General features: G+C 35.6%; 1 protein-coding gene across 3 annotated transcripts in view; it reads right to left on the reverse strand.

The window, feature by feature from the left end:
* LOC132156292 (protein-methionine sulfoxide oxidase mical3a) overlaps positions 1 to 25711 on the reverse strand; it is a 107176-nt gene that overhangs the window by 62859 nt on the left and 18606 nt on the right. For all 3 annotated transcript variants that reach the window (XM_059565234.1, XM_059565232.1, XM_059565235.1), the window contains exon 2: positions 24232 to 24458. The gene's annotated coding sequence lies outside the window, so the exon portion shown is untranslated. The remainder of the gene's footprint in view (positions 1 to 24231; positions 24459 to 25711) is intronic.

The following is a 25711-nucleotide window of genomic DNA, read 5'->3' on the forward strand; positions in this document are numbered from 1 at the left end:
GACAGATTTTGTAAAAAAAAAAAATTATAATAAAAAATAGAAAAATATGTGAATTTAAATATCATACACTTTTAATGTAATTAGCTAAAAACACAGATATCATTAATGCAAATTTTGGACAAAATTACTTTTTCGTTTCAGTACATGTGTATTTTGGCCATGATCATTGTCACTTTATCTTCTATACATATTTTTTTATATTAATTTTCTTTCCTAACATACTCCAGTTCTTGTTAAAACACCCTAGATGTGCTTATTTTGTGCATTTAGAGCACTTTTTGTGTGAAATCATATTTATTTTGTCCATCAAGGGTGTACTTTCACTTTAACTGAGCGTCAGCAGCGCAGCAAAAATAGACCTAGTGGCGAAACGATCACTTTTTAAAAAAAAAGAAAAAGGGTCGGTAGGTCGGCCTCTTTTTTTTTCAAGTTTCAATGTAAAAAAAAAAAAAAAAGTACATTTTGGTGATGCTGATGACGTAGGTATGAATTTAAACAAATTTGCATATCGTGACGTCACTGACTGGGTCTTCAACCCGTGCCTTCGGGCGCATTTTGATGTAGGCTATATAGACCACAAACAAATTTAAATCTTTGTCAAAAACATGTTTATTGAATGAATTTCAGGTGAGAAGAAAAAAAATGAGGTACTGTAATACTGTTTTACTTGCATCCACCGCTAGGTCTCAATGCAACCTACAAATGAGAGACCGTTTACTTTGCTTTCTTGGGTTGTCACTTCTGTGAAAAAAATCCTGTTTGATATGAGTGACAAGTGTTCATTGAATCGATTGTAAAATCGATTTTGCATGTCTAAAGTTTTATAAGGCAAATAACACCAAATATAGGTAAATCCACGGACAACAGGCAGGACGAATGTAAAGACCAATATTTCTGGAGGACATAATGCAGATAGTGTGCGGACGGCCGAAGTATACTTGATCTTTATCAGTGGCGCACGAGATGCGATGACGATGTATGTAGCACTGCATTATAAGGTTATGTTAGCCTATCCAGTTGAAGCCACTACAAAAAAAAAAAAAAAAAAAAGAACAATGTTCATCAAGAAGATCTTGTTTACATCAAAACTGAAACCAAGCCGTTCACACAGAACGCATATTTCGCGCATTTTCTAGAGGGACACCGTTGGACTCACGTCTCGCACAAGTGAGCCGCATGTTTAGAAAGACATGTAAAATTAATGTATTTAATTTAATCTTCTAAAAATATCTCGAGACTTTATGTTGGGTTTTTGTTCCCCATCCCACTGCATCTCATGTTTTTAAATGAAAACAATTTATTCTGTGTGACTGGATTTCCGCCCTTTTTATTTATTTAACAATGCATGCATACATGACGCTGTTTTGTTTATAGTTCTTTAAGCAACTTAATAATAATTGCTTCATAAACATTTTAAATATGTTGTTTTTTCACAGTCATGTATTCTAATGCTTTCAATAAACGTGCAGTAATATTTTGCTCTTGAGGCCTCAGAAGAGAAGCAAAAAGCTTTTCTTCACCCTAACTGAAATTATGCATTTTAAATTCGAATACAATTCGCATTTTGATCATATTTAAGTAAAAAATTCGAATTTAGTTTTTCAGCTATTTTGACAGCCCTAGGCGATTCTGTAGCCCGAATCTGTATGAGACTGTCTGACTACCAGCAGAATACACATTTCTGTTGTAAAAAGAGAAACATTTTGCAGAAGTATTATTTGCTGTCATGCGTGTGTGTCCGAAGCTGCAGCTGCTGTGTGATGCGTGTTCCAAAAAAAAAAAAAATTAAAAAAAAAATTAAAAAAAATAAATAAAAAAAAACCTAGACGCGCTCCGAGAGAAGGTCGTTAAAATCATTTTCCTATTTTAGTTTTCGAAACTTGTGTTGGTTGATTCGTGCAATAGATTTTCGAACATAAAGTGACAGTCGACACAGTCACGGTTTTAGACAAGATGGGAGAAGGGATGGGAAAATATCTGGGCACAGTTTTTCCAGAACTTTGTGTCAAGTTAAAGAGGTGTAGAGCTGTTTTAATGATTTTTTTTAGATGTATTATGGTGCCCGAACCCGTATGACTTGTGAACAGTGACCGCAAACATTTTGACAAAAAACATAGATGACGTCACAGGTTTTTTTTTTTAAAGAAAGAACGTAGTCTTCGTTTGTTGTGTAGGCCTAGGCAATTTATATATTTACAATACTTACTTAAATATAATTAATATTATTTTATTGCTTTTGTATTAGTTGTTTGAAGAGTAAAAAAAAAATTGGTCGGTCTTAATGCAAATTTACAAGTGGCAAGTTGGTCGGACTAAAAGCAAAAAAAAAAAAAAAAAAAAGTCTGTTCTAAATTGACAGGGTCGGTCGGGTTACGGCAAACAAGAATATTTTTAAGGATGGCCTAAACATGTAATTTTTGTTAAACTTGTAATAAATTGATGTGAAAATGATTCATGATTTTTATTAATTATACATGCTTTTTGATTAATTAAATTAAATTAAATTTAACAATTAAAAATGAGTTGAGGAAAAAAAACTGAATCCAGAAAAATGTAAACGGTAAAAACTGAATTTGGAAAAAATAACATAAAATGGAATTTAGGAAAATATACAATGGATTTCATAGGGCCCTAGTTTAGAGATGCTGAAATTCCTGCTCCAGTAGTTATTTTAGTATGCCAACTTTTTGAAAAGAAGCATGATATCCAAAATCTTATATCATATCATCTAAAACTCTAACAGTAACATCACATGGATGTTTTGGGCATGCTCAGCCAGGTGCAAAAACTTTTCATGCCCTAGTAAAACTTAAATTGATGATTCAGGTGTTGTTCATCATTACTTAAGAATTTTATTCATGAAATCCAGACGCCCAAATGGAAAACATTTGTTTAATGCAGAAAGGGCAACAATTTCTGTTTAAGACTCTTTAACTCTGCAATTTCATTCAATTGCAATAAAACATGTTTACTCTGTTAGGTTTCATTAGAAATGTAAATTACACCAGACACACCTTACAGACTGAAACTGGCTGTGGAAACAACCGCGTGTCATCTTACATATTATCTCCTACTTCAGCAAAGTAAACAGATGTGGTTGTTACTGTACGTGACTGTGCACAGTTGCCTGGTCTCAGAAAGAGACAACAAGACTGTAATCCGGTGGGTACGGCATGCTGATCTAATTCCACGTGCTGTGGGTGGGGTTAACTCGGACTCGCAAAGTAAACAAGCCTCCAGACAGCAAGGCTGTGACTGACGCTGACCTAGACCTGCCAAAGCTTTAGCTTTACCTACGTTAATCAAAGACAGCACACACAGCGCCAGACAGCTGTGACCCTGATATGAGATCAACCAAACCAATGACAGTGGTAAATTACTGATTGCATGGCGAGAACCAAAGACAACTTAAAGGAACAGTACACTCAAAATTGAAAATTGCCATTATTTACTCATTTGGATTTAACCAATTTGACTTTCTTTTGTGCAACATTTTTATTGTGCAACATTATTGTTATGGTATTAACAAATGAATAGGGACTGAAGTCATCAAACTCTCAAAAAGATAAAATATAAATAAAGATATAACATGATATTTAAGTATATTAAGTTAAGTATATTTAAAATTAACTACTTTTAAATATAATTATTACTTTAACCAAGTACTTAAAGGTAATACAAAAGGGAAGAACTTTACCAATCAAACTTCATGTACTTTCATTTAAACAAATAGTCCCAAATAAATATATCTGAAAACATTGCAACATCAAAATGAACCGCTTTTATTATTTACTTTCGGTCTTTTGCCGCTTTCATCTCATAAGAATTAACGTAATAACTAGTTTCCAGACTTACGAATTAGAAACTATTAAAATGATTTCTCTCACTTGACCACAGCAAAGCTATGTGAGAAAAAAACAACAACAAAATTGCAGACATTTCATTGATAACATTTTTATTGCCGGTGTAACTTAGTGCACATTTAAAATTTTGCAAGATAATACAGGAGATATTTTTTTTTTCTCTGTCATTTCCAACAAAGATTTCCACACATCCATTTAGCTGTTTGCAGTAGGACAGACATAAATAATTTCAAAGGGTGTAAATAGCACCGAGTACTGCTAATCTCAAGGTATACACTTATGCTAGTATGCATAATAATTCTTGTAATTCCAACAGGACATGAATACATCCTGACGTACCTGAGATTAACACCTTGATTCCACACTGCTCAATGTGTACCCAACTACTTCAAACAGAAAAGCTGGACAGCAGTTCAATAGAAAGAACTGTCGTACTGGTTTGACAGCTCATCTTCAGCAATCATACAGGCAGAAAGCTGCCGAAAACTCTACAGAATTCCAAATGCCGAAATTACTCCCATTGCTTGCATATTTGTTTATTCTTTACCTACCAATAAGTATGTACTGTAGTACTCTCTGCATTTTTTTTAAACAAATCATGTTTAAATCCATTCAACAAATATGTTCCTCAATTCAGTTAGCGGATTCTATCTTGAGCCTAATATGTAGGCTATTACTAGTGCAACAGTTGTTATTAATTTCCAGAAAATAACAACATGAAAAATAAATATGAGGAGCTTATGAGCAACTATTGAGAACTTAAATTTTTTTGGCCAGGCTTCTGCAGTCTTATACCTTTCCTACTTCGATGTGCATCTTACTCCAACATCTGTGATCTCTCGCCACCTTTAACTACGCCAAGAGGCCGGGGATAGATTTCTCCTGAAGTACTGCTTGAGGACCAACCTCCATGGTTCAAATCCTAACCTCAAACATTGTAAGGGAGGAAAAATGCTAAACTGGCCTGAAGTCAGGGGCTTGGGCCAACCAAGCAGAGGAAAAGTGTGGACTCCAAGTGTGTGAATGGAATACAAAATGATCTTCAATAGGCCTGTAACCCAAAACTCTCAAACAGATGCTAAGCACTTCAATGGACTTTCATTAGAAAGGAAAATAGACACATACTGAATTACATTACAATCCGACAGCAATTGTGCAAACTATAGGTGACGGGTGGAATAAAATCTTCTTTTGTGGAGTCAACGAGAGGACAGCTGCAAAAATAATGTAAACTGATCTTAAAAGGAAGACTGGCTCATTACTTTTATCCCAAAAAGCACTCACAATAACAAAAAGCCGAAATACAAACAACAAACGTGACGTCAAACAGGAATGTTGTTCATCACCCAAAGGATGAAGATTCAGTCAAAGAAAAATAAATAAATAAATACACCCTTTTGAGATAAGATACTTCTGAAGTCCATATTAAATTATATTCATTAAGATTACTGCAATGCCAAAAGCAAGTCTAAATATAATAGAACATTTTATCTGGCATAACATTAAAACAGAATTATGGGTGCTTAAAGGTATGATCATTTTTGGTAAAAAGAGCTATAAACTATGAAAACATACAGTAATTTAGACAGCTAAGTACTTTAGTCCAAAAAGACTTTTACTGAAATTAAACCCCAAATATGGATTGCACATCAGTTCCAGTTAAAATACACTCTTAAAAATAAAGGTGCTTCAAAAAGTTCCTCACGGTGATGCTATAGAAGAACCATTTTTGGTTCCACAAAGAACCATTCAGTCAAAGGTTTTTTAAAGAATAATTTCTTTCTTACCTTTTTATAATCTGAAGAACCTTCATTCGCAACAAGGAACCTATTGTGAAACAGAAAGATTCTTCAGATGTTAAAGGTTCTTTATGGAACCATTTAGACAAAAACGTTCTTCTATGGCATCATGAAAGACCTTTATTTTTAAGAGTGTATATAATATACTATATCAATAAGTGTGACTGGTTTTGGCAAACAACAAACGTACACATATGAATGACATCATTCCATTAAGCTGACTCAACAAATCAAGCAAATCAAAATAAACTCCTCCAAAATGCATGGCAAAAGTAGTGGCAAAGAAAGCAAAGCCTTTAGCCAAAGCCAACAGAATGATGTCTGCATTACTTGGTCCTGTAGGAAATCACCATTGTGTCTCTAGATTCTTCCAAATAAACAGCATGTGTGGAGACGGTTGCTTAGGAAGTGGAGATGAGGCGGCAGCAGAGAGAGGAAGGAAGAATCCTTCGCCAGTCGCTAAGAAGTGAATGTGGGCAGAGCGTGGCGGCACCCTGGCACTATAACATCTTATTTGAGTGAGACACGCAGGCATGCTGGGAAATAGACTGACCGATCAGTCGTGACACTGTCAGGAAAAGTTTTTCTCAGTTTCTGAGATAAGGGCAAAACAGGGTCACAGGGAACCTGTCTCACCCTAATGTCATTGTGAAACCTGTTTGATTTTCTTTCTTTCTTTTTCGCAGAACAGAACAGTATAGAAGCTTTTGTTCGCCATGGGATTATTATATATATATATATATATATATATATATATATATATATATATATATATATATACAGAGGTGGGTAGTAACGAGTTACATTTACTTCGTTACATTTACTTGAGTAATTTTTTGGGGTAACTAATACTTTTCGGATTATATTTAAAGATGGGTACTTTATACTCTTACTTGAGTACATTTTTGGGGAAAAATCTCTACTTTTACTCCGTTACTGTGGGCGACGCTCCTCTCGTTACTTTATCTTAATGCAATAAATATGTTATAAATAGTGATGTGCGGATCAATACTAAAATATCGATATCTCCGATACCAGCTCTGTATGTTCTAGAATCGATTATCTTATCAAAATATCGATATTTCAGTAATTTGGAGCAGATATGTAGTTTATTGGAAATAGAAAGACAGCGGAAAGTAACCACAATTACCCTCGTTTATCTGAATAATGCCAACTTAGTCGGAACTACTTGTTCTTCCGCCTGCCAAGTCATGAGCATAATATGGCACTGTACAACTGGCTGCAGTGCAGAGCACGCGTCGCTAGCAGCCACTCACACTCAGTCCGCTGCTGGCACATGTTGTTGTTCAGTCACGCTGTGTCAGTCCGGCGGATTGGACATGGCTGAACGCAAGCGAAGTTACGTGTGGAGCTACTTCACTTCCATAAACTCAAACGATGCGGTTTGTGACACGTGTAACAAAACAGTGAGGTACTGTGGTAATACCACAAACCTAATCAAACATCTACATATAAATCACAAGACAGAATATGACGACGTCATGACGAGCCGATCAGAGGAGGAGGAAAGGAGAGGTACAGGTGCTGCTAGGGCGAGACAGACATCGCTTTCAGAGTCCTTTGGTGCAGCAGGCAGGCCCTATCCAGGTACAGACTAGGGAGAAAATGAGGCGATGTGGCTGTATTTTGGGGGCTTGGGTTTTAGTGGCAATGATAAAACAACGGCAGTTCCCTGAATTCTTAAAACAAATTTGTTTTAGAACTTTGGTTATACATACAGTTTCTATTTTATAAAAAAAATGCTGTGACTCAAATTGAAATGGCTAGTACAATACATAATTAGAGAAGTACCATAATAACTTCATAATTGTCAGAACCCAGATTTTGAAATTTCTATTTAACCATCAGTCAAAACAAATGAGACGAAGAATAATACAACTGAGTATTATTCTACTGATACAATATTATCTGTCTTCTTACCTATCAAATACTTTTCCTGGCAAACGTACTGTAAAGTCCAATGCAGCCTTGTCAATGTAATTTAAATGATCTACTCTGCAGATAACCTTACCTAACTAAATGTGGGCCGGCTGAATTGATGTGCGATTATCTCAGGGACACATTTTACTAAAATAAAGTAAATAAATAAGTAATGAAATAATTAAATGACCAAAATGTCTGCAATAGTTCAGCTTGGAGTAAAATGTGAATCTTTTCAAAGGCAGGCGAGGTTGTGAGCAAAAAAAGGAGCAGACTCAAAGGAAAAACTGTTAATATGTTGTTGTTCCTAAACAAAAACCTGTGAATGAGAGAAATTTTGAGGGAAGGTTAAAAATCTTCAAGGGGACCGGATTAACATGTCACTAAACCATAAAGTGTGAATGTTTATTGTTTTATGTTAAGATGTTCAAGCAGGCGTTTTAAGATATACATGCTGCTCAGATGCTGTCAATAAATATGTAAGTTGGCTCTTTTTGTGTATGATAATTCTTCATCAATAAACAAGAAGAACCCATAATATGTCTCGTATTCAGTATGAAGTGACACTTTTGAGTACACTAACGTTACTTGTTACTTTAATTTCCCAAACAGTAATTTTTGGGCAAAGTATCGGTATCGGTATCGGATCGGTATCGCCGATACTCGCCTTGATTTTACTTGGTATCGGATCGGATAGGAAACCAGTGGTATCGCACATCACTAGTTATAAATGCTTCAGTTTATTCCAAACGCGCCGTCTACTTTTCTCTGGGCAATGAGCGATGCCCATTCGCGAATGATTCATTCTTTTGAGTCAATTCTGTTCAAATGCTTGATCAAACCAATTGGCAAACGAGTGAATTGGTTCATGAATCAGTTTGAATGAGTCGTTCAGTTCCCTGCCGCACGCGCTGAGCGTCTGAAGCGGTTCACTCGGAGTTGTAACGTTTAACATCAGCAGCGTTGAAAACATGGCTGGAACTGCACTGAATTGAAATCTGCAAAGGCTATTATTTGCTAGCGATGGAGATCCTTATTAGATGAACACCGCGTGTGCTGTCTACTGTTTAACAGGTAATAACTTGGGCTACATTCGATTACAGTACACGATACCACTGTGACATTAGTTTGTTGTACGTGTGTCGCTTATAACAGAGGGGAGTCAAGTTGAATGCAGCTTCCAAAAGACAAAAAATAGCCGATTAAGATTTTATTAATTTTAATACAATCACACCGGCGTGAGTACGTTCAGCAAGTCATATCATCATCAGCTGCTAAATTCAGATCTGTGATTTCTTGCTGGCGCTGAGCCAGAGATAGATGCGTTTATACAGCGCTGCACATTATAACCAATCACACATGATTCTTTTGAGCTTATTAAAGCATTGGCCAATCAGAGGCGCTCAGATGAGTCATCGCTAAAATGCCGGTGCTTCCTTCACTCGCTCACTGACTGAATACCTCTTTCTGGCGAATTCTCTCGTCAGAAACAACAAAGTGCAGATGTGTGTACGAATCTTTAATTAAGATATTGATTTCAAAGTGTTAACAGTTTCAGTGATTTTAATGGGAGTTTCTGAGAGTGATTGAAATCTAGACTGTCTTTAAAATTATCTTTATCTTTAATAATGTAAATGTTATTTGCTCTCTTTCTGAACAATGAAAGATTAGTAGCAATATTTATATCACATTAACTTTCAATGTTAAATTCACATTTAATATAAAGTCAGTCGTATTAAAAATATGTTATGGCATGACACCTATATCTGTTACTTAAGTAAACAGACAGGGTTTTATAATAAATTACATAAATTGGAGTAAAGGCTGATGAAATATATACATTTATACACGCACACATACATTACATACATTTTATCTATATATCTAAATAAAAATAGGCTCAGTATATATGACCCAAAGTAACTAGTAACTAACTACTTGAGTAGATTTTTTATCCGATACTCTTTTACTCTTACTCAAGTAACTATTCAAGACTAGTACTTTTACTTGAGTAAATATTTCTAGAAGTACTTTTACTTTTACTTGAGTACAGTTTTTGGGTACTCTACCCACCTCTGTGTATATATATATATATATATATATATATATATATATATATATATATATATATATGGGGCTGCTCGATTATGGCAAAAATCATAATCACGATTATTTTGGTCAATATTGTAATTACGATCATTTAACACGATTTTGAGGGGGCCATATGACCAAAACTTTGTGATTTATTGATTAAGTGAATTATTTAAAGATAGTGATGCATATCAAATATGTATTTCCTGTAAATAAGATTGCTATGACATCTACATTGTAGCAACCAGCGGAATTTCAAACAAACTAACGAAAAGTCCTCAAAATTAATAAACTAAGGAAAAATTCAATAAAAAAAGATACAAATAAAACAAACTGTGCTTTATTGTCTCATTTCAGTTTGGCTCTAATTTTGTATTTATTGTAGTTTACATCAAAAAAATTTAAATCAAGCATAGTACAGAAATGTATAATCAAATGTAAAATAAAACATAGCCCACTGTCACTTTAAGTGCCGCACGGATCCAAATTACTGTTACTGGACAATTACTCAATTGCAAGTTATGAATTCATAATTGAGAGTTTCTCTTCTCAAAATTTTAAGATAAAAGTCGCCGTTACCTTTATTTTTTATTCCATGGTGGAAACAGGTTTATACAAAAAAAAGAGCAAGTTGGATAAAGATAACTTTATAGGTTCCATGAAAGTAAATGTCATATGGGTTTTGAATGTCAATGTCATGATTGTGATTAAGCACTATCCATTTAAAAGACAAATGGCAAGCTAGTTAGAGAACTATAAGGAAGCAAAAGGACATTGGGACAAGTAAAATTGGACGCTGAGCTGGTAAACAAGGACATTTATTCTAATGTTGGCATTTGGGAACCACCTGAGACCTAATGCAGTGTATAGACAATGAGCAGCATGAAGCTAATGAACAGCTAATGTCTTGTCTGAAATAAGCTGTGTGTGCATGTATGCATTAAATCGTCTTTCCCAAACTTATGATAACAGCATTAGACATCCAATCTAGAATGGAACTCCTGATCTCATTGGATTCTACACAGGTCAGAGAGTTAAGGAGTTAATAATCACCTGCTATTTGAGAGTATCATCGAACACACTTCACCACCTGATCTTAAAGCAGTACAGCAGTGCTTCCCAAACCTGTCCTGGAGGCCCCACTGCCCTGCACTTTTTGTATGTCTCCCTTATCTAACACACCTGATTCCACTCATTAGCTCGCTAGTAGAGACTGTAAGAACTAAATTGGGTGTGTCTGATTAGGGAGACAGGTTTGGGAAGCACTGCAGTACAGCATAATCAGATGATGTCATTGAAGACGGAGTCAAGGTTATAGTAGCAGTGTAATAAGAATGATTTCCAAACAGGTTCTTCAAACACTGCCATTGATTGGACAGACAGAGTTTAGTCTACACTCAAGCCACTGGTTGAGAATAATTGCTATGTGGAGCTGGCCTGGATAAAAAAAAAAGCTTGGTGATTTCGGTGACACTGATTGATTATCACTGCTTCAGAGGACTTTTGAAAAACAAGCACACATTCCTCATTTCTGAACAAACATCCTTTTCAAATAAATCTGACATTTCAGTAGGAACTACTTCACTTTTTTATTATCTATTTCTCACAGGCTTTTGCTCATAATAACACAAGCATTAGGTCATAAAGCAAAATGCTTCCATGTTTCCCACTATTCCAACAGTATGCAGGCAAACATTTTCAAACTGATCTCAAACAGTCACAGGAAAACATGCCGGACTAACGTCTCTGGCACATTACGTGACTCATTAGATTCCAGCGATGTTCAAAAGTCAACATTGTTGAGCAGTGAGCTAGAGGAAGTGCTTGAAAAATTCTCCTAATTTAAAACAAATGTTATTAAATAAGCTGCTGCAGAGGCTGTTCTCTTCATAAGTAGGGATGGGTATCGTTAAGGTTTTAACGGTATTAGTACTCTTACCGATACTGCTTAACGGTCCGGTACTTTAAAGGTATTCGTATCGGTACTTTGTGTTGTGTTACTTTGTGTTGTGTTAGGCAGTCGAAAACTTTGCATTTCTCTGTCTGCACAAAATGCACTTTTGAAAGATGCTTTGACAGATTGCTTGTGTTTCCGCCCTTACATGCAAAAATTTATGACAACCAGCGTTGTCTGCATCAACTCTAGTGAAGTTTAACCACACTTTGGAACGTTTTGCTGTCTCCGTTATCGTCACTCTTTGTATGAACTGTAAGGGGCCGTTCACACATCGCGTCTAAAAACGCGTGGAAAAACGGCAGTTGCGCTCCTGAGGTGTCTGCCGTTGCTAAGCAACCATGACCTGCTCTCTCCATGAAGACGCGGAAATTTCAGCAATGGATAAATGGATTTGCAGCACTAAAAACTGCTTGCAGTAGCTCTGCTACTAAATTAATTTAAAAATACACATACAGCTATCAGCTGTTCCTTCATCTTGGCTGAGCTTTCAACATTGCTACGGAAAAGGTGAGGAAGTTAAATGACCTGCGGTGCGCTTGTGGCATTCTGAAAAGTTGAGATGTTTTTAACTAGATGCGGTGCGGACGCGTCTGAAAAAAACGAGCTCATCGCACTGCGTGCGCGTCGCAACCGTGTCGCTTCCATTATGAGCGCGCATACCACGCGCCTACATTTGAAATAAGGCGCGATATGTGACCGGCCCACTGATCTATATATATGACTGGATCGCTCATCGCGTTCGAAACTGCCAACAGAAAGTGAAGCCACCGGAAGTGTTCGATCCGCCATCTTACTAATCCCTACCAGCAGAGAGCACCATTGAGTCACATTCAAACCGCTGTCCTAAAATAACTCAATTTGAAGCAAATCATTCAAACGGGACTCGTTTTTAATGTTACGTGTATGTAAATTAATGTTTACTTCAGATGTTATATGCCGTGTTTACGGTCTTTGGCGGCAGGATAAGCGATACATTTAAACCGTTAAGGTGGGTGTGTCTGCTGCGCACTGACAACAGAGGTAACTGATCAAACAAAAAATGGCTTATTTCTTTATGAACAATTATTCAGGAATTATAAAACATGAATGTATAAGTATCAGAAATTGATTTGAATATATTACAATGAATAATAGAATTATGTTGTTAATATTGCTCTATACATGAAAAGCTTAACTTACTATCTTGGAAATAAAGCTTTATAAAGTTTATGTCTTTAAATCCGTACTGTATATAGTCAGTTATTTCTCTGAATAAATTCAGATTTCAGAATAAGCAGTTTGTAGTTTGTTAAATATGTTGAACTTGAGGTCGTGTCTGTCTGATGTTTATCGTGTTCATGATGCTCAGTACTGTAATTAACATAGCTTTTTAATAAGTAGGGGAAATTCGCGACATTTAAAAAAATAACCGTTTACATGCCTAGGGTGTTTGCATTGTAATAATGTACAGAAATACTTTAGATTTATAAACGCTGACTTGTTAGGTGATGTTTTCTAATTAAAATCATACAATTCCCTATTAATTCAATACACCCAGAACCGTGAATCACATTTGTTCAGAAGCATGGTTTGATGCAGACTAGTGCTGCAACGACACATCGATGTCATCGATTACGTCGATTACAAAAATACGTCGACGTGCGTGAAATGTGTCGATGCGTCACACTGTTTACATCTCGCGTAATGGCATACTGGGAATGGAGAAAGTTGCATTCTATCACAAAAACAGAGACCACTTTTATCAAATAAAAATGGCCCTTTGTTCTCTTTGCAAAAACGATATGGTGTACCACGGCAGCACAAATGCGATGCACGAGCACCTCAGAGGAAAACATCCTGGCGCTCTCCGGTGTTACGGTTTAACTGGTTACCGTGTGATCTGGTGACCAACTTACTGGTTCAGGTCTCTGCTGCAGATGTGATGGAACGACCGCAGCAGATTCAGCGATTCTAAAAGCACAAACTGATGTGATATTATTAAGTGTCTAATAAACGCAGACTTGCTCATTGCATGATTCTGATATTTAAAATGATATTTAAAATAAAAACTCTTTAAATGGTTTTGTGGTGCTCGTTGTTGTATTTTAAAACACAATTGCAATGTTTTCAAATGACACTATAGTATTAAAAATAAAATGATCCCAAACGTAACTGTGGCGCTTGTGGCTGTGCTGCGCAGTCAGTGAACCGCTTTTTCACATCAAACATTTTATGCAAGTATTATGACCAGTCCTTTTTTTGTTTGATCCTGTTCTGCAAAATATTCGATTTAGAATTTTTGCGTTCCGCTAGGCCTATTTGTTTTAAAAAATCCTGCATTTACAGAGCATTAGATCGAGACGCATGAGTGCGTGCATGCGTGCGTGCATACGAGGACGAGCGAGTGCGGGTTTGACTAGATGTATTTGGAGGTTATTGCACAGGTCTCGTTCTTCACATATCAAATGTTTGCACATTCGCAATGTATCTGAATGTTAAACTATAATATATTATATATATATATATATATATATATACAGTACAGACCAAAAGTTTGGATACACCTTCTCATTCAAAGAGTTTTCTTTATTTTCATGACTATGAAAATTGTAGAGTCACAATGAAGGCATCAAGGGCTATTTGACCAAGAAGGAGAGTGATGGGGTGCTGCGCCAGATGACCTGGCCTCCACAGTCCCACACTCCACAACCCAATCGAGATGGTTTAGGAGTGAGCTGGACCGCAGACAGAAGGCAAAAGGGCCAACAAGTGCTAAGCATCTCTCGGGGAACTCCTTCAAGACTGTTGGAAGACCATTTCAGGTGACTACCTCTTGAAGCTCATCAAGAGAATGCCAAGAGTGTGCAAAGCAGTAATCAAAGCAAAAGGTGGTTACTTTGAAGAACCTAGAATATGACATATTTTCTGTTGTTTCACACTTTTTTGTTATGTATATAATTCCATATAGTTTTGATGCCTTCAGTGTGAATCTACAATTTTCATAGTCATGAAAATAAAGAAAACTCTTTGAATGAGAAGGTGTGTCCAAACTTTTGGTCTGTACTATATATATATAATATATACATATATATATATTTTTTTTTTTATGTAAACTAGACGGAAAAGATCATCCTCTTCACATGAGCAAAAACGTCTTTGGCATAACAGCAGAGTGGACTGGTATACTACGGTCTATTTAAACTGCCCAGTGTAACCTTTTAAATGTTTGGTTGACTGTACTTTATTTTAATAATGAACAGACTGCGATGTAAGTTTGAAATTAGAATGCACTTTAGATGTTCTGTGTCATTTATACCAAACACAACCAAAAGGCTGACTCTGAACTCTAAACATTGGCATCGGCTATAGAAAAACCCATATCGGTCGATCTCTCAACCACTTTCACCTTCCCACACCCATATGAATATAAAATCTATAACAACACATTAGGCCATGTGCTACGTGATCCAGATTTACATGAGTTAAAAAAAAGCATGAGCACATTGTTTGCATCCATTAAAAGCGATAAGAGCTGCACTAAGCTATCTATGATAGCACATATATGAAATGAAGTTAACAAGAAAGAAATAGAAGAAAATATGCCTGATCAACTCTACATCCCAAATTCTGTATATAACCATACCAAATTCACAACTTTGAAAACAATATTGAAGGAAAAAAAGAAGTATTTAAGCACACTGTACATCAAGAGCAAAAGATGTTACTTTTTTTAGCACCAAATGATTCTGATTATTTTTATAGCTGACAAATTGTAAACAATTTTCGCTTGACTATCAGTTTCTATCTATCTATCTATCTATCAATAATAATAAAAAAACAATTGATAAATAAAATCTTTCTTAATCACCTTCATAAATTATCTCAAAACCACTTTCTAAATTAATTGAAGACAATTCAAATGAATAGAAAACATTCAAATATAAGACATGAACAGACATAAACAGAACTTACTTGCACTGTCTCTACATTCACGAGGACGTGTGCTTTCCCTGGAGTAAACCAATCACTTTACTTCCACTTTTCGTGACATTTCCGTTAAAACCTCAGGCAAAGCCGGTGCACTGTTTGAAAATCAAAAATGTTGGCAATAAATCCCTGCAGGTCCGCTGCCTAAACAATATAGCCAAAAGTTGCAGACATCTCCTTTTAAGGCCAGCTTAGTGCCCACAGCATGATCTTTCACTGTCTGCAAGCTTGCAAAGGAGAGCTCCATTTTAAATAAGTCACGCTGGACCTATGAAAACTATTGGGTCTTCTTACTGGTAAATGTCACTTAACTTTCAGTTAACCTGTCACAGTTGAATAGATCTACCCCACGGTCTTTTTCATGTCTGGTTTCCAGGTCAAAAAAACAAGCCGCCTCTCTCTCTCTCTCTCCCCCACTGATAGCTGTTGTTAGAAAGTAAAACATCTAATCTAATCTAAGCCTGGCGTACATGCCAAAATAATCAACTGGCTTGAGCTGAGTCAGCAAAAAGAGTCTTCCTCGCTCTGGTTTTTCACTGACCTGATAGGAACAAAGAAACAAGGATGGTTTATGGCACAAAAAGGATCCTTCAGGATAATATCTGCAACATTATGATCTTCCCAATAACATTAAGCCATTATAATGTTACGATAAGACAAATCATATTGAAATAGTAAATCAGTCAAAAGAACTAACTTCTTTATTACTTGCACATAAACAGCATGCCTGCAATGAGTCTGTGTTAAACATCCAAGATCAAATCACTAAAAAACTAATTTGCTACATAGAGGGTCTTCGAGGTATGGGAAAAGGCCCCAATATGGAAATAGAGGTCAGATTTACAGTTTTACATTATTTTTTGATTAGTCATGGGCAAACATCACAGCGTGAGGAGATTATCAGAAACACAGGCAATGATGCAACCGTAACCTTCACTAACGGGTTAGTTCATCAAGGACATAAGGACCAGAGGAATCCTGCATGGAATGCAGAAGTCTATATAAACATATAACTCACTAAATAAATATCATATTTCAAATTTCACAAGCAGTAAACCATCGTTTGTTGTTTTTGTATATCTGTTTGGTAGGGAGAAATAAATATGTCCAACTTGCACAAGCAATAAACCACCATTTTTTGCTTTTTATATTATTTGGTGACACTAACAAATGTTATACAGATGAGTTAATGTGCACTGAAATAGTTCCGCATACACAAACAGATGACTAATTACTTATCAAAGAAATATAGTTCACAGAAAACTGTACATCCCCCATTGACTCACTCGCTTCATGTTGATTCAAGCCATACATTCTTTTGTTAACAAGATATGCCAGACATAATGACGTTCATCTTCACTCTATGGAAAAGATCCAATGGATGTGAAAGGTGAATCAGGCTGTCACAAAGCGTACTTTTTTAGGTTCCAAATGAAAAATAAATATGTATACATATATTTGCAACAACGTGAAGGCGAATAAAGTTAAATTAAGAAAGCATTTGTATTTATGGGTGTATTACGTCAATATGAACATTATCATAAAATGTAAACAAACAGGCGTCTAGGTTCGCAGGAATGTGTGCGTTATGCGAGTCATTTCAAACCTAGTTCTAAAACGAAACGCTCATCAGCCGTTGAAGCTTAATAAATCACCACAGGTTTTTGCATTTTAATGTTGGTCAGTGTGTCAGAAGATTTGACTTTTTATCTCCGTAAAAGAGTTTGACAAAGCATAAGAAACGTACGCGATGTTTGCGATCTGTTTGTGAGCGATAGCGAAGTTTGTCAGTTCTTTTGGGTCGGATCTTTTAAATGAATCCGTCGAACCACTACAAAACCGGTCTGAAGGATTCGCTCACGAATCGGACTGAATTGGACCAGTCAACAACTCACTAAATCAATGAACCGAGAAGAGTTCATTTCAAACATGCCCCATTCGTAACGAACCGACAACTGGTTACTGGTCTGATGCTATGAGCATGTGGGTGAACCGAGGATTTGACAGATGGGACGAAATTACTATAACAGCTGAATCGCAGACACGTTAATAAAACGTCATCGGAACATGTTTTGTCCTCATATATAAGAAACAGTTGCTTTTAGTGAATAAATGTTAATTAAAACGTGCAAAAACTTTTTTTTTGCCATAGAAAAACATGAATTTAGTTTAATGCAAGTGCAAAATATGATTTTAGGTTCTAAATCACTTTGTTATTATGAGCTGAATCATGGCTTAACTGAGACACATGATTACAATAAACACACTTATTAATAAAACGTAATCGACAGCCATATACATTTCTGAGCCCGTTCTTTAAAACGAACTGTTCAGAAGAACCGGTTCGCTGAGTCGGACTTCAGCACCAGTCAACAAACTATCCGTTTCTGAACAACAATCACCGCAGTCGGTGCTTACCTTTATTTCATGGGTCCACTAATAAAGAAGGACACGCTTTGCTTGTTCACTTCCCCGGAGCTAATCTCAAATCAATGACATTATTTATTATTACACGTGTCCGTCTTGAGGTCGTTCCCAAAATCCCAAACCAGCGGAAAACATTTTAACCGAAATACGCATGTACTAGATCAGTCCGTTCATACTGCAGCAGCAGAAAGGCGCTAATGCGAGAAGGACGGAGGATCCCATCATCCCACAATATGGAGCAACAGAGGGGGGAGTAAACCAAATCCAACGTGAATATTTCTCTTACGAGTAAACAGTTACGTATCAGATGAGAATAATCCACAAGGCAATAAAGTAAAACTTTCCGTTTATGTTGAATTTATTCCTCTGCATTTCAATCTAAGCAGAGCGGTTAAGAAAGAACAGTAGTTGTCTTTACATCCCCCTACTTTTGGTAGCAATGGGCGGTACATTACCACAGTTTAATCTGATTGGCTTTCTACATGACGTCACCAGGGAAGGTCGTTCACAGGTTTAAAAATGATTTGGGACTCCAAAATGTTGTTTGTAATCTGTTCTGCTTCTCACTTCATTTCTGTCGTTTGTTTTAGGGTCAGTGACAAATAACTGAAATAAAGGATCATTTTTAAAAATCGGCTTGTTATTAGAAAAAAAGATATATTATTTTTTAAGTTGGTTTATATTTATTTATTTAGATTTTTTATCTAAGTTTTCAACCTTTTTCATTTATTTAATTTTTTTCCACCTTAGGCAAATTTAACCATCCCCATACTTCCCTAAATGACTAATTCACAGTATATTAAGGCATTATTTTTTTTTTGGCATTTCAAGTGTTCTGAAATGGCATATTTAAATGTGCAATTATTTAATATATTTAAGTGTGCATTTTGCATACCCTAACCCTAGTGTTTCATTATGTTGACATATTAGAGTTAAAGGTTTTACAGAGGGCATTTTTAATATCTTATTTTATCACTTCATAAATCTGTCAACAGCCTGAAAGAAAGTTTTTCAGTGTGTTTTTAGGAATAAAATGTTATCTAAATCATTGCTAAATGAATAGATACCCTACTTCAACAGTATAATGTGTCATTCAGTAAAGCATGCTCTGTCCGGACAGGGAGCAGCCTGTGTTGTCTGTGGGAATTTAAAAAGCAGTGGTTACAATCAACCACTAGGACCTCTGGTGATTCTGCCCAGTCTTATGGAGTAATAAATGCCAACTGGTTGAGAAAATCCAGTGTCCTTTCATCCAAACCGGTCTGGCAAAATGAAAATGTCTTGGTTCCTTGGTCATCCCTTTATAGTTTTCTAAACCAAATACAGGCCCAGAAAAGGCGAGGACATCTTATAAAAGTTGTATTTATCTTTCTGACAGACTTAAAGCAAGGATTCATTGTATTGAAAGACTTCAAGCAAAGATCTGGAAATCAAAAAAAAAAAAAAAAAGACGACTTTTTTTTCTTCACAAAACCAAAAAATGTCAGATGATAGAAAAGGCTGGGAAAGACTGTTGGGAAATCATAGCTCACAGGAAGCAACTGAAGAAAACAAATGTTGTGAACTACAAACATGTTTTGCTCTGAAATAAGCAATCAAAATAAAAATAAAAAAATTATGTAATAGGCCTCCTAATAAGGTGAAGGGAGGGCATGGTGAACGCTCTTGAATATGACTCAAAGGACAAATACAAAGATAGCATTATAAATATACTCACTTATCTGTTGATGTACACCTGTTCGAGGTGTTTCTGAGTATGTGGTGTACAGCTTTAAATGGAAAACTGTTCCTCTCTTTCAGTGTTGAGTTTTTATAATCGTATCGGCTAAACACCAACACTCACTGAACACCCACTTTAAAAAGTACATTGATTGCACGGGGTTGCTCCGTGACACAGAGTTTCACTTTTTAAAATAATTTCTATTTTAAATTACTCTTTAAATCTACCATTATGCCTTGAAAGATGCAGAGTATATTGGATTCAGGTTGCTATGAAAATCAGTAACATACTGATCTGTGACAAAGCGCAGTGCAGATACTTTTAGTTTATCTCTCTATGTTGAGCAAGAACATCACCTGCAGCTTTATCCTGCCTCTGTTATGCCATACTTAATCTAACATCCATTAACACAAGTTTTTCTGAACAAGTTAAACGACAAGGAAGTCTATATATATATATATATATATATATATATATATATATATATATAGTACAGACCAAAAGTTTGGACACACCTTTTCATTCAAAGAGTTTTCTTTATTTTCATGACTATGAAAATTGTAGAGTCACACTGAAGGCATCAAGGGCTATTTGAGCAAGAAGGAGAGTGATGGGGTACTGCACCAGATGACCTGGCCTCCACAGTCACCGGACCTCAACCCAATCGAGATGGTTTAGGGGTGAGCTGTACCACAGACTGAAGGAAAAAGGGCCAACAAGTGCTAAGCATCTCTCGGGGAACTCCTTCAAGACTGTTGAAAGACCATTTCAGGTGACTACCTCTTGAAGCTCATCAAGAGAATGCCAAGAGTGTGCAAAGCAGTAATCAAAGCAAAAGGCTACTTTGAAGAACCTAGAATATGACATATTTTCAGTTGTTTCACACTTTTTTGTTATGTATATAATTCCATATATAATTCCACATGTGTTAATTCATAGTTTTGATGCCTTCAGTGTGAATCTACAATTTTCATAGTCATGAAAATAAAGAAAACTCTTTGAATGAGAAGGTGTGTCCAAACTTTTGGTCTGTACTGTATATACATAATTTTTTTTTTTTTTTTTTTAGAAATTAGTATACATCAAGGACTCATTAAAATGATCAAAAATAATCAAATACATATTTAAAATGAATTTAATAATAACAATAATATGTATATCAAATCAGCATATTAGAATAATTTCTGAATGATCATGTGACACTGAAGCCCGAATTAAAGGCAGGGTAGGTAATGCATGTGTAAACAACTTTCTTCCAAATTTGTTTAAACTTTCTATATATATCAATGCATAATTAAAATGTAAGTACTCTGATAAAAAGAGAATAAAAATGGAGTGACTCTAGACCGTTTAATCTGTATTAAACACAGCTCATTATTTCCATTCGGGACGAAACATAGGATTGGTTTAGGCGTCACTCTCTCGCAACCATGGCAACCACCCTTTTGCCACACATGACCTGCCCACTTGCTCGCGCACGTTTGATTTGAGGAATTCAAGAGGCACGGATCCTAGGAATACCAAAACAATGGCAGAGAAACAGCAAGCAAAATTCACAGTACCGGCCTATGCAGTTAGTGAAGGCAAACCAGGCAAAAAAAGGAAGACAGTAACAGTACAAGAAAAGGCAATGAACAAAAAGTCTTTGGATAAACAAAGAAATAAAACGCGAGTTAATATCGGCGTGGCTTTCCAGCGATGGCGAGAACCGAGGGAACTCAAGGGGCTGAAAAGTGACTCCTTGATGGCTTTATTTCTGCTGGACAGGTAAATCTTTCTTTTTGTATTTTGATCATACATATTTTTTTGTTTATTTTTTCATGAAGCATGTGTCATTAGCACACGTAGCTGCATAATATAGCTAACATAACATTACTTTGCGAGCCGTAGTAGAGACGATAAATAATCTATAGGAGCCCAGAAGGGAGGGGGTGGAGTGAATGGAAATAATGAGCTGTCTTTAAAACAGTCGTGAGAGGTCTACAGACACTCGATTTTTATACTTTCTTTTTCAGAGTACTTACATTTTAATTATGTATTGATATATAAATAAAGTTTAAACAAATTTGGAAAAAAAGTTTTTTATAAATTTTTTACCTACCCTGCCTTTAATGACTGCTAATTTTATTTTTTTATAATCACATAAATAAATTACATTTTAGAATACATACAAATAGAGAACTTTCATTTTAAACTGAATTTTTTTTTTCAGAATATTACTGTTTTACTGTATTTTTGATCAAATAAATGCAGCCTTGGTGAGCATAAGACACTTCTTTAAAAAAAAAAAACCCAACATTTTGAAAAGTGTGCATACAGTATATAGCTATATTTAATATCTCCATAATCTATAAGTCCTGTTTACAAATCTGAAGCCCCACATCTTCAAATACAGCTGCATATTAACACAGTTTTTATCTCTACAGTAATAGATTTACAATCACACTTATATTGTCCCAACTAAATTTTAGAATGTCTAGATTGATTTAAGGAGCACTCCTAGATCCTGCATGCCAGATAGCAGATTTCACAGCTTAACTAATGTGAAAAGCACATTCTTTGGTAGTGAAGTCATTTAGAAAGAAAGCAGTATTCTCTAGAATCACTAGCACAGCCCTGTGCTTCTGCTCTAAATGCATTACGGTCCAGGTTTTAGAAAGTCAGATTTAACTAGATTTTATTTAGATCAAAATCTTTATCATCTAGAATGATGCTTGTATGTACAAAATAGCTTGCCTGGATGCTGTTTTGGGGGACTGCTTACTTACTGGACCAAGTTGAAACAAATATAGGTCTCTGATCCAATCAGTCTATTTGATTTTGCAAGTTTTCACTCATATGTACAGCACAAACAATGCAGGGAAGATTTAGTTCCCAAAACTGAATAAATGAAGTTTGCTAAAATCCCAAACCCTAAGGATGAGTATTAGTAATAGTGATACTGTTGTCAGCACTAATTAGGTTATTATTGCTTGTAGATGTATAATTTGAGGGCTTTCAACCTAAAATCTAAATTAAGTACGAGCAAGGCTAGAAACATAATTCATCTAGTGATGCTCTACATCTGTTTGGTCTTACTGCACAAAGAAAATAATTTACGGGAGAGAATCTAAACAGCATTCCACAATGAAATTACTTAATCTACAGTTCAGATTAAAAGAAATGCCTGTGCTCCTGTAAAACAAAGAAGCACAACACATCCAAAAACAAAGGCTCTTTCTTTTAAGATGAAAAGATGGACCAACAGCTGCTGCAAGATTTACAGATGCAACAGATATAAAGCTTACTGTTTTATGTGATTTACTGAGAAGTCAGAAATCAACAGAACATTACTGGCTATACTGTTATCAATCATATCCCATTACATACAATGATAAAATAGCATTTTAAATCATAGGCCTGCATCAAGTAGTATCAAGACACAAACTGACATCTTATAACATCTTAGAAGATAACAATAACTCCCTTCAATGTAGTGACAAACTTTGCTTTGTGTATGTGAAATGACTGACATCAGAATGCATATTAATACATACAGTGCCAGGATAAATGAACCCCACTCCATATATAAATAAATGATCTGTAACATTATATGTTTGTGCTTTGACCTTGTGTTTGAATATTTCATATGTGATATTTGAAGACTGAAGAGTTATATATGAGTGAATCTAACAAAACCTATCAAGAGCATGTCCATGTCATAAAAATAATAATAATAATTATTATAATAATAATAAAATTAATTGTATTTTTGTATAAATTATATAGACTGTTTGACTTTATTTTATACAAAAATGTCTGCATTCTTTAATAACAAAACAAAGATATTTTAATATTAACATTCTTAAATTAATTCAATATAATATCTTATGTTTCATTCTTCATATCTTATGTTTTACGATTTCAAATAATCAGATTCTCCAGTCTGCTGATACTTCATGCCTCAAACGATAACTATATTCAGATTTCTCTGCAATTTAACAACACTGCATCCCCCTGCATCCAGCACCACAAGGACGTTCCACATATGGATGCTCTACAGCAGAAAAGGGTGACCCAGAATTTTGCTTGTATTTGGCACAGTTTGCTAATTAAACAGCGCACAAAAGGCCCAGTCCCTCCATCACAACTTAAGAAACCGTGCTGGCAGAGAGCCGTCTTAAAAAGCTAATGGGAAGCACACATCCCACTGAGACTTCATCCCAGGTTATAAAAACGCAGTTGCAGAAATCCACCCATAATATTCCAGATAGGGATCCTAATGTCTCTTTGACAATCGTCTATGTATGCAGCCCTGTTTAACTAGCATCCCACACCAGCGCCTGCAGAATCTCATATTTAATTTAATATGTAATGATGTCATCCATCACAACAAAGCAGCCAGTAAGGATGCCTTTTATTTATTCACCAGCATGCACACTAAGCAGTACACAGTCAAAGCAAAGAAGCCAAGTGAAGGGCACTTACTGCGATCTCTGACAGCTGCTGGGACGAGTGTGTTTATTTTGGGCTGTCTCTCCTCTCTTTTTCTTTCTCTCTTCCTCCCCTGCTCATAACAGCAAGATACAGGCTGGACCAGTGCTGGTTGCCATAGTTACTGGAAGGGGAATGTGTCACATGACCAAGAGGGAAAGGAAAAGCAGGCGGTGGCCCCTCCTCCCTTCAATGTCACTGGTTTACAAAGAAAACCCTCCCTGCAAAGACACAATGGGCTTCTTGAGAAGGTGGGTGTGGCGATCTGAGGAAAGGTAAAGCTTTGACTGACTCGACTGTGTGCGCGCGCCTTGTGTGTACGAAATGTACCGGCAGCAGGCTGCCAGGATACAGAAATAACACACAAGACAGCCAAGCATTCCTGCACCCTCACAAGTGCTGCAGCTTGACCCACTGTTCTAAGCAGGCACTCCTGCCAAGAGAGGTTATTTAAATCACTACAGAAAATGGACAGATGCAGTGACAATTATACAAATATAAATACAATACAGCAATGAGAATTAACCCATTTGTGCCCAAATTTTTCTGAATGGTTTCATGCATATAGTCATGTTAATAGGATCCTATGTGAACATGTTCTGCATTTATTTTCCCCAGGTTTTAGTTTATTTTCTTGAAAATCGTATTTGAATGTGCGGCAACTACAGTTGCCGGTGGGCAAATATGTTGTATTCACCCCTTCAATGTCAAATTTGAATAGGAGGACAGCATTTGGCATCTAACTCAAAATAACTGCTTTCAAAAGATCAATCTTTAATCATAAACAAATTAATTATGCATAAAATTCGAAGAACATTCAATGCAACTCCCCAAAAAGTTGCTTCTAGCTTATAATCTCTTGAATATAAAAACACAATAAATCCATTTGTCTTAAAATCGTGGAACATAGTACAGAACAAAGAGCATCCATTAAGTTGACCCAACAGGGTACTGTGTATCAATAAATGAATTAAAAATAAATAAATAAAAATAATTAGAATGAAGGAAATCTATATAATAAAAAGGGTATACCTGAAAGAAAATTACGCATTTAACTGTTTGGTTACCAACCTTCTGCAAAATATCTTCTTTTGTGCTCAACAGAAGAAAGAAACTATGAAACAATGAAACTATGAATAGGCACATATTGATAAGGTCAAATGAATTAGCCTTGACAAAAATCCTTGATATTCATGAAATTAATGATATTCTTTTTAAATATATGATTATTTAAATAAGTATCATTTGTAGGCTACACACATGATTGTTTGTTTATTTATTTACTTATTATTGAACATGCAGGTATTTTCATTCTTAGAAGTGTGTTAAATGAAAATAAATAAATAAAAATAAATAGTATGAAGAAAATAATATAATCTATATAATAAAAAAGGTATACCTGAAAGAAAATTATGCATTTTTTTAGGCCCATAGTATTCAGTGGCTTACTGTAATAGGTGATTTCATATAATAA

This window comes from Carassius carassius, chromosome 13 (assembly GCF_963082965.1).
Source record: "Carassius carassius chromosome 13, fCarCar2.1, whole genome shotgun sequence".
NCBI classification, from domain to species: domain Eukaryota; kingdom Metazoa; phylum Chordata; class Actinopteri; order Cypriniformes; family Cyprinidae; genus Carassius; species Carassius carassius.